The sequence below is a fragment of the Physeter macrocephalus genome, chromosome 10 (assembly GCF_002837175.3).
Source record: "Physeter macrocephalus isolate SW-GA chromosome 10, ASM283717v5, whole genome shotgun sequence".
NCBI classification, from domain to species: Eukaryota; Metazoa; Chordata; class Mammalia; order Artiodactyla; family Physeteridae; genus Physeter; species Physeter macrocephalus.
Window position 1 is genome coordinate 51,802,469 of NC_041223.1, and position 9,835 is coordinate 51,812,303.

General features: G+C 36.8%; 1 protein-coding gene and 1 non-coding gene across 3 annotated transcripts in view; one reads left to right on the top strand and one right to left on the bottom strand.

The window, feature by feature from the left end:
• SESN1 (sestrin 1) overlaps window positions 1-9,835 on the top strand; it is a 116,158-nt gene that overhangs the window by 71,820 nt on the left and 34,503 nt on the right. The gene's annotated exons all lie outside the window — the stretch shown is intronic.
• Window positions 1,546-1,661, bottom strand: LOC112062102 (U12 minor spliceosomal RNA). The gene has a single exon (XR_002890557.1). It is a non-coding gene; the product is annotated as a U12 minor spliceosomal RNA (small nuclear RNA).

A 9,835-nucleotide genomic window follows, 5' to 3' on the forward strand; every position in this document is an offset into this window, starting at 1 on the left:
AAAAGACCAGGCATGTATAAGTTGAGAACAAACTTATTAAGAAAACAAGTGAGCTTAAATTTTGGCTTTCATTTTGTCTGTATTTTTTAGGATTTGATTACATTAGGCTGCCAGTTCAGAAAATCCAATATAAGAATTCTTTACAAAAATAATAATAATTCTTATACAGGACAGTTTCTTTCTTTCTCATGTAAATGAAGGCAGTCCAGGACTGATTCAGAAGCTCCATGTAATCATCAGGTGCCCAAATCCCTTCTGTGTTTTTCCAGCAGCCTCAAGATGTGGCTTCATCTCTAAGATAGATATCCAAGATGGCCACTGCAGCTCCAGAATCACATCCACATTCCAGACAGAGGAAGAATTTACTAGGAGAATAAGCATATGCTTATTCTCCTAAATGTCATTTATTATGCACACTCCATTACCCTTTATAATCACATTGGCCAAAGCTTACCAACTTGGTCACACCTAGATGCAAGGAAAGCTGGATAATTTATCTTTTTTCTGAGTGGCAATATACCCAACTAAAGATTTGGGGTTTTATTAACCATAGAAGAAGCAGAGAATCAGCACTAGGGACAACTAGCCATCTCTACCACCTTGACCAGTGGATTTTCTTGGAAAAATATCAATAATAAAAGGTAGACAAAGAATTGTTATAGAAAACACTCAATATTGTATTGTTTTTAAAATATAGATTCTCTTTTAATGTGTAAAGTCATTGAGGCTAGGTTGTGCTTAATATTAAATTATTTGCAGATACTTAGTAAAAGTAATTAGAAGAAACAGAATTACAAATACTAAATTTTTAAAAGTACATCGATACATAATAATTTTAATCTTAAATGCACATTGTTCAAGCCCCAAACACCAAAAGGATGAGTACAATTTGAGTATTTCACAAACGCTAGGCTAAAGAGTTATTTAATTTATATTTTAAACGAGACAGGACTGCTGGTTCGATGTATCGTAGCTCTTACTGTGTAGCTCTCAGAGCTAATAGTTACTGACCACTTATTATTCCAGTCACTGTGTGTGAGTTCATGTAATCCTCCGGCCTTCTAAGGTCACTATATTATCGTTCACATTATACAGGTGAGGACATCAAGGCTAAAAGAGATTTAATTTTTCCTTGGAACCCAGAGTTGTTGGACTCTAATGCCAGTGCTTCTAGTCATTATACTTTACTACTTCTTCTTTATAAATGTTTAATAGTATAATCTATCTGATTGTTACCTTGTATCTACATAGAAAAAGATCTTCTCATTTTAAGTACTGATTCTTTTCGCTTAATCATACTACTTTAGGCTCTAAAGATAATTGCAGAGGGACATTATGGAATAAAAACAGCTGGAGGCATCTGTCCATAAGTGAGCAGTCACAAATAAAAGCAACCTCAGTATCTTATCCATAAGCATCTCATCAAAACCATCTTTGACAACACCACCTTTGCCTTATACAGTATTTGTTTAGATACAAAGTGGAAAGAAGCAAAAGGCTTCTTGGGAAATAAATTTTCTTCTAATTCAAAATCAATTTTGGAGGGGGGGAGGTCACCTTAGGAGCAACCTTTACCCACTCAAAAATTCATCTCACATTAGCAGTGAGGATTCAGGTATCACCTCAACTCATTATTTTCCTTACTCATAAGTTTAAGGCATTCGTAATCAAATTTTAAGATTCTGCCTTCTTGACTTTACAGACTATGTCTCCTGCATTCTATTTCTACTCTCATCACTCTGGCATGCATCCAGCTACCCCTTAACTAGACCATTACACTGTCTTAAAGTCTACCTCCCCTTAGCTTCTCCCCACAACTCAGACCATCCTAGAAGTTTCTCCTGATCTTCTAAAATCAAAGCTCAGTCACCTCATTTCCCTGCTTGACACATTTTTTTATGATCTCTTGACTTCTTCCCCTCATCTGAAGCCATAGCACTGCTTATACCTTTAACATAATTCCACTGTGTGTGGTTCTTTATTGGATTATAAAGCTTCTTAGGGCTGGAATTATGTTTCTTTCATCTTCGTATACTCTGAAATATCCTGTGTGGGTTCTTGCAAAGCATTGTGTTCCCTGTAGAGAGTTGTTAAATGAAAGTTGTTAAATTCTTTGCTCCCTTTAAGGCCAAAATGTGGTTTAAAAAAATTACAGCCTATTATCCTCAAGCAGTGGTTATAAAAAGTATATCTTCTTCCTACCTTTGTCATGACCCTGATCCAACCCTCTCCTTCATTAAGGGGTTTTGGGTAGATAGAAGGAAAGAAGGCTTGGAATATCTCTTTCACTGAGATTGAGGCTATCTTCCACATTACATTCTTCCTTATTTAAGCATGGCTATACATGTATCTGTCTTCTTAACTGTTCATATAATCTTAGGGAAAGTAGCCCTAAATCTGTTTCCTGATCTTATACCCCTCCTTACTTCCTCTGATTCACCCATTATGTGCCAGGGAATTCAGTGCTGAACAAGATGGGTCATTTCTTACCTTTGGAGCTTTCAGTTTAATAAGAGAGACTGGCTAGCCCACTAGGAATTACAATGCAGAGAGATAAGTGCTTTAACAAGGGCAGTATGTAAGGGAGATATTTACTATGCTTAGTGGAGTGGGGAGGACAGGGAAGGCTTCTCCAAGGCAGTGACTTCTAACTTCAGACTGACAGTGAGAAGTGGGCCTGGATTAGAGGGAACAGAATTGTGGTCAGAGGGAAGAGCATGTGCACAAGTCCAGGAATGATCCCTGTGGGTAGACTGTGAAGTTAGGTAAAGTCGTGAGGCTGAAGAGGAGGGGAACAGTTAGTCTCACTACCTCTTCCTTAGATGTACTCAGGTTTCCTTTGCCTGTGCTCATCTTGTACACTTGTGAAAGTCACCACTTTCACCACTTTATACCACTACTCAGAAAGCTTTTAGGGCTCCATTATTGCCTTTTGCTTTCTCTAGTCTCCTCTTTCGCTGGCTTTGTAGGCGCCCTAAAACTGACCCTAACTTATTTCCCACTGCTTACTAACTCATATCCCTTGCCAGGGACAAGACAATTTCCTTTCAGTCTCTAGAGTTCATCAAGCTTGTTCTCTCCCCTGTGCCATTCCCCTCTACCCATCTTTCAAGCCTTTACTGACTCTCCATTGCTGCATATTTTCAGTTTGTGGCATGTAATTTAACACAGAATTACACATTGCCTAGTGTTGTCCTCATTGTTTCTGAGTCTTTTATCATCAACTGGATTGTAAGCTCCCTGAGGGCGGGCTCGGAAGCTTCATTTTAAACTGTTGAGTAGGGGAAAGGAAAGGACATTGGACCTGAAGTCAGACAGACCTGCATCTGACTCTTACCTCTGCCACTTAAAGGATGGCCGGTTTCTTCTTGGGTAGTACAGGAATAATGAGATCCATCTCACAAGGTGGTTGTGAGAAATGGCACAGTCACTCCATGGGAAATTTGTGGACTGTAAAACTCTATATACATTTTCATTTTGTTCCACAGTTATGTAGAGTTATATTAATTATATAATGTGAGATTTTATGGTTCCTTCCAAGACCTTAGGATCTTGAGAATTTCAGACAGTTATTTCTCCTTTGTGACATATTTCTCTCTAATCCAGGTCCTGGCCATTTTTATTCTTCCTCTGTTTCATCTATTTCTGCCCTGTCCTCAAACTTATGGATGAAATCATTTTAGGCAGCCGAGAAAATAGTATTTTGAGACATGAAAAAGTCCAGTTGCCTAATTTATTGATACACTGAAGAAATCTCCCACTGTCTTTTTCTCCTAGCATGCTCTGCATGCATAGGAAACAATTACTTAGCATCTATACCTTTACATGAATGCTCTGGACATAGAGCACTGCTCAGGCCTTTGTGGGCATTCATAGTCCTAAATGGTTTTTCTGATATCCCTGCTTCTCCAGAACCCATTCTTCTTATTTTTTTTATTTTTATACCTCTCCTTAGACCAGATTCTCGGATCAGGAGGTCCTATCAGTGACTTGTCAGGTTTTAAAGCTCAGATTCTGAGGGTTCGAGAGCTAGGGATCTTGTTTATGCTATTGGAGGACCAAAGAATGGGGAATCAGAGGAAGCAGACACATGCCTCTAATCCCAAGTGTCAGGGAAAGCTATGGCCAAGTTAAAAGGCCATTTTACTAATTATTACCTACCACTTGTACTAGGGGGAAAGAAGGGACCCAACATACTGTTGTTGGTTACCTTACTGTCTAAGAACTTACATTATCTGTCAGTCTTTGACTGTATCTAAGAACTTTACTGAGGAGGTTGAAGAAGCTCAGGAAAATAGACTTTAATTGAATGCAAATTTATATAGGAAAATAATGAACATTTCTTTCCTTACTAAGAAAAGCAGAGAGTAGACAAATCTGCTTGTTATTGGGGAAAAGGAGTGTTTATGGGGGAGGGGAAGTGGTAGAAAAAATGGCAACATTTAAAATTCAGTATTCATGGCATTTTAGGCAATAATTCACACTCAAGAAAAATATTTAATAAAGCAAAATCATCCCCGCTACTCATAAGAATTGTTCTGAAAAGTAAAATTGCCATGAATCAAGTGCCTTTAGTCTGGAGACCACCTTTTTGGTACAATTACTGTGTTTTAAACCATGGTTTCCATTGTTCCTAATAGTGTCTTTAGTCATCAACAGCTAGGGAAAAAATCTAGGACACGGAGCTCTATAATCTTTAGAAATAGTAGCTCTCTGAAATTCCTTATAGAACTCAGGACCATTTTTGCTACTTTGGTTCCCCATTTACTGCTTACATTATTGCAAATGTTCTATGATAAATAATTTTCTTAAGCAGAGAGGATAGAAAGTATCCTAAAATCATCATTTTCATACACTAAATCTCTATTTCAGAGTAGTCTTGAAACTGTAAGAATTTTAGATGATTATCAAGTGAACAGTTTAGACTCTAAATGTACATGAGACAGTTAATGTACATTTTTCAAGGTAATCTTCAAACCCAGTTCAAAGATACCTTCTCTCACGTCACCAATAGGCACCACTGTGAGATTCCGGTACCATTTTTTCATTTCTTCATCTGCAGATTTTTTTGGCATGTTTTAGGTGGTGCTGTTATTTTCTGATACAAATAACCGTAGTTTGGGGACTTTTTAAAAGTATCTCTTTGTTCAACACACTGCTTACGTGGCCCCGTCTTTGTTTTTTGCCAGGTCCTAGGATTGGGGGAATCATTTGTAAGTATTAGATTCTCTTTGTCTCTATGGTATGTGCTGCCCAGTTTTCCATGTGGCATCAACTAATATTGCTTTTTAAGAAGTGCTTTTTTATGACCCAAGGATACCAAAGAAAAACTGTTATTTAACCCTATCTTCAATATCTACCTGCTCTCCTCTCTGGAAGAAAGATGACTTTATTTTTTGCTGTATGGAGTTAATGTAGCAGAAAATCATCAAAACAAGACATAGACTAGAAGAAAATATTTGCAACACATATATCAGGCAAAGTCTTGTATTCAGAATAAAGAACACTTTCAACTCAGTAGCAAGAAGACAACCAGCCCAATTAAAAAAAAAATTAACAGAAGATTTGAACTGTCACTTCATGAATGAAGATATATAAATGACCGATAAGCACATTAAAAAATGTTCAATATCGATAGTTATCCAAGATATGCAAATTAAAACCACAATGCATTATTACTACACAAGGGCTTCTCAATTTCAGCACTTGACATTTTGGACCAAGTATTTCTTTGTTGTGAGGGGCTACCCTGTGTGTTTTAGGATGTTTGGCAGAATCCCTAGCCTCTACCAGGTACATGTCAGTGGCAACTGACCTACCTACCAGTTGTGAAAACCAAAAATGTATCCAGACATTGTCAAATGTCCTCTAACAGGGCAAAATCATCCCCAGTTAAGAACCGCTGCACTACACCCATTAGATTGACTGAAATGAAAAATATTGACTATGCTAAGAGTTGGTGAAGATGTAAAGCCACTGGAACTCTCATACACTGCTGGCAGTAATGTAAAAATGGTTCAACCACTATGGAAAACAGTTTGGCAGTTCCTTAGAAAGTTAAACCTATGCTTATTATATGAGCTGGCCATTCCACTCTAAGCAAATAAAATGGAAACATATATTCAATACAAACCTATCTAAGATCCTTAGGGAATGTACTATCCTACTTAGGTGAGAATTTTACACATGAATTGAAAATCTTAAGTACAAAGAACCTTTTCTTCGTTGACATGTAGCATTTTTTCCACTTCCTTACTGGGATCATTTTGCTTCTTCCTGAACTGAAGCTACTTCAGTGAGGATATATTGGTGTAGACTCTTACTTTTTCTCTCTTAAAATGTGTTTCTTGCATTCACTTTCTTAAAAGATAGTTTCATATATTAGTACAATTCAAGAAAGGCCATTTTCTCTGAGTGCTTCAAAGATATTATTCCCCGATCTTCTGGCTTCCATTGTTAAAAATTAGACTGTCAGTTTAGTTTTTCCTTTGTAGGTAATCTGACTTTTCTCTTGGATAACCTTTAAGATCTTCCCTTATTCTTGGAATTTTTCAGTTTTACTCTATGTCAAGGTATATATTTCCTTTCAGTTATTCTGTATGGGATTCATTGTGCTTCCTGGAAATGAGGATTGGTGTCTTTAATCAGTTCTGGAAAATTCTCAACCATCATCTCTTAGAATATTGCCTTTCTCCTTCGAGAACTCCTATTAGATATATATTAGACCTTCTATTCCATCCTCCATGTTTTTTATTTCTTCTTTCATATTTTCCATCTCTGTATTATGTGCTACATTCTGGATTATTTCTTCAGATTTACTTTCTAATTTATTAATAATTTTCTCCTCATCTATGCTGAATACACTGTTTATCCATTGAATTTTGTTTCAATTATTATAAAGTCTGTATTCGATTCATTTTTAAATCTGTCTGGTTATTTTTTGATGGTTTCTTGTTCCTCATCCATACCTTCAATTTCCTTTAAAAATTTAAGAAACATTAAACTGGTATTCTGCATCTATAATTCTAACACCTGAAGTCTTGCAGGTCTTAGGTGATTATTGTTTCTTCAGACCTCACTAATGGTGCTTTTTTTCATGGTATGTTTTATTATTGTAAGCTCATATTCATCAGAATTTTATCTCCTTCAGAGATAATCTATATTTCTGACTGGAGCCTGGGGGACATAACCAACCCTCTTTAACTGAATCCTTGCCTTGTTTTTTGATTGTTTCTTTTAAGACCAGGTAGGGAAAGGGATTTAATGCCCCAGCGCCTCATATGTGAGCCACTTTGTGCTTATAAATTTTCAGAGGAGGTTTTACCCCTTCTACCAAGAACAAAAGTTGAAACAGGCAAATTTTTTATCTCCTTTTGTAGATGGGGTGTTTTTCCTAGTTAATGCTTTCAATGATAGTTTAGCCTTTTGGGGGTTTGGCACCCCCCAGTTTCCCAAGTCCTAGGCTTTGTCATCTGTTCCCTATGCTGCTGCTCTAGGTTACTGGGGATTCATAGCCACCAGCATCAGTAATCCCTACCTCCTTGGATTCCTCCTATTGGTCATTTTTGACTTATGAGGATTGCTGTTACTTTGCCAGTTTAGCCATACCTTTTAAATTATATTTCTTATAGAAATATTTGTAGGTGTTTTTTACAACATGAGTAAGAATCATTATTATGGAGGTTAGCTATTACCCTAATCTGTCAGAGAGTGGTGCTGTCACAGCTCCTTAAGCCTTACATCAAAGTACACTTTTAGGGGACTTAACCTGGCGGTCCAGTGATTAAGACTACACCTTCCAATGCAAGGGGTGCATGTTTGATCCCTGGTTTGGGAGCTAAAATCCCACATGCCTTACGGCCAAGAAACCAAAACATAAAACAGAATCAATACTGTAACAAACCCAATAAAGACTTTAAAAATGGTCCACATAAAAAAAAATCTTAAAAAAAACCGTACACTTTTAGTAAATGGCCTACTACTGTACTGTCCAAGTTCTTATTTCTGCTTTTTAGAATTTTTCTGACTCTTCCCTTGTGATCAAATGGTTGACTATCATTCTTTCTCTGTCAGTTTTTAAACAGTAGTAGTCCCTACTTCCTTCTAAATTACTGTGGACTTAGAAACTAAATAAACAAGCTTTTTGTAATTTTATACAAAATAAAAGTAAATTGTGTCTAAGAGAGGTAAACCAAAGGTTTTCCTCTGAGTACAGTACATATTCTTTGGTATATATACTCTGTGCCATCTATTTTACTTTTTTTTTTTTCTTACTTGTTCTAGATTCTTTTCTTGAGATTGTCAAACGAGTCAATTCAGGTATAATGAGATATTACTATATAAATAGTCTATAATAATCACCAATTTTGTCCAAAATTACTGATTTTCAAATGTGGAAGAAAACATTTTAAGGGGTGTGTGTGTAAATAATCATTAGATTTAATCCTATCACATCACACTGAATTCTATTTTTTTTTTGAGTAGGCAATACAGAATTTAACCACTAAGAATAATTACCATATTTTCTTATATTTTAAGTCTGTTAAAGTGACTTTAATGATTGTGTGCCAATTTGTCTTCATTTATGTTTTCATTTTTCTCTTTTACATAAAATGTTATAATGTTCCCTAGATGTTATGGAGCATTCTTATTCTGGCAGTAGGCTCAGTGAGGAGTCGGTCTAGATTTCCTAGAAAGGGATGATGTTCTAATGACTTGGGTGGTCACAGAGGGTGGGGTGAACAGTCAATTATACAAAAGAGATTTAGGGAAAATAGTACAGGGGAAGATAGGGAGAGATGAATAGAAAAGTTCATGGTCCCTTGGCCGCTTTCCTAATGGACATACAATCACTGGAATATTAACAGTGGAAAGGAAACTATCAGACAACATCATGGTAGAGTAGAAAGAACATGCCTTTGGAGTCAGACAGCCTTAAGTTCTAACCTTTGCTCAAGCCCCTTGCTATGTGACCTTAGGTATTTAACCTCTCTGTCTCACAGTTTCCCATTTCTGAAATGGAGATAGCATCTACCTATAGGGTTATTATAAGGGTTAAGAGTTAAAACATGTAAAGCATTTAGAAGAGTACCTGACACATACTAACTAAAATATGTGTTAGCTATGCTGTTGATATTACCAAATCTGCAACCATGAAGTGTAGCATCTATCAACTTCAAATCTTAGACTAAAAATCAAATCAAATATTAGACTAAAAATCTGAGTTACTGGTTTTGAAGCTCTCCATCAACCGGCATTCAGTTACCTAAGTGCTACAATAACAATCAGATGTTTTGCATAACACAGAATCCTGCTTTCCAAGCCCTTTGTACCTCTTTGCCTTTGCAGTTTAAGGCATTTCTCAGTCCAAGTGTCCTTTAGGAGCAAAAAGACTACAGTAGGTGGATCTTATAAGGAAATTATAAGAAGGTGGAGAAAGGAAGAAGGTATGGATATTGTTTTTAAAGAAGGTAGACTGGGAAGAAAAAAAATGCCTGGCTGATAGTAGATGCCTAATTAATATTGGTTGAATGAATATTGAATAAATAGGCCCAATATATCCATACATATAGAGATTCATGAATTTAACAGAAACATACACAACCAATCCCTGGTGTATAGATATATGTGTTAAGTAATTGATGAAACTTTCAGTAATATTTGGATGGATACTGTTTTAAATTATTAAGGCTTAAGAGACCAAGGAGGGCTTCCCTGGTGGCGCAGTGGTTGAGAGCCCGCCTGCCGATGCAGGGGACACGGGTTCGTGCCCCGGTCCGGGAAGATCCCACATGCCGCGGAGCGGCTGGGCCCGTGAGCCATGGCCGCTGGGCCT